This window comes from Salvelinus namaycush, chromosome 19 (assembly GCF_016432855.1).
Source record: "Salvelinus namaycush isolate Seneca chromosome 19, SaNama_1.0, whole genome shotgun sequence".
NCBI classification, from domain to species: Eukaryota; Metazoa; Chordata; class Actinopteri; order Salmoniformes; family Salmonidae; genus Salvelinus; species Salvelinus namaycush.
In genome coordinates this window covers 41050001-41051218 of record NC_052325.1, presented here as the reverse complement: position 1 = coordinate 41051218, position 1218 = coordinate 41050001, and positions in this window count along the sequence as shown.

The following is a 1218-nucleotide window of genomic DNA, read 5'->3' as shown; positions in this document are numbered from 1 at the left end:
TTGCTAAATATAAGGCTAATACTGCATTGAATTCATTACCTAAAAGAGGTAGGCTAGGACATCTATATATAGGGCTATATATCAATATTGAACAGGATTGTCTGTTTTGGATGCAATTTGAATGGAGTTGATGGAGAGAAAGAAAGATAGAGAGCGCTCGGGCATGCACTGATTTAAAGCAATATATTTGAGTGACAGGCTGTTTTAAAACTCTGCAGCTGCAATTAAACAAATAATAATCTTTACAATTAAAAAACAAGGTGACCCCTGAAAGCCAGATGGAGATGGGTAAATTTGACGCGCATTCGGCCTTTATATTACTGTGTCATAGGCTACGCTGCGGCAAATGTAGGCCTAACTGTGACAAGAAAAAAGTGATCATGATGGGTCTACATGCATTGTGAACTGTGTGTAACGTCCTGACCAGAGTTCTTATGTGTTTTGCTTGTTTAGTGTTGGTCAGGACGTGAGCTGGGTGGGAATTCTATGTTGTGTGTCTAGTTAGTCTGTTTCTGTGTCCAGCCTAATATGGTTCTCAATCAGAGACAGCTGTCAATCGTTGTCCCTGATTGAGAATCATATATAGGTGGCTTGTTTTGTGTTGGGGATTGTGGGTGGTTGTTTCCTGTCTCTGTGTTTGTATTCTGCACCAGATAGGACTGTTTCGGTTTGCCACATTTTGTTATTTTGTTCGTTGTAAGTGTTCACTGTTTTTGTTTAATTAAACATGTTGAGCACTGGCTATGCTGCGTGTTGGTCCGATCCCTGTTTCACCCTCTCTTATAGTGAAGAGAGGGAAGGCTGCCGTTACACTGTGATGAGATGGGCTGTCTGTCATTGCATATAATTTAACAGTTCCATTTCACACCATGCTGTTCATATAAAAAATGTATAAAAATGTACTGGTGTCTTGCAGTTATTTAATCCCGGGAAAAGGGAGTGTATTTGGGAGATAAATCTCAGTAACCGGGTTCCCACTATTCAACCCTACTATCATGTAATGAATAGCACTATAAAAGTTGAATAAATGATTATTTATTATTATTACCTACAGGTATACTATTACGCAGTAGTGAAGACAGTTGAAAGGGGGAAATCATCATTTGTTTAACCCTTTTTCTGTTGCAAAGGCGACCATTGTGACCATGTGACCATTACACCTTGGGCTCTAAGTGCAAAAATATCAAATTGGTAAACTAATGAAAACACAATAAGTGA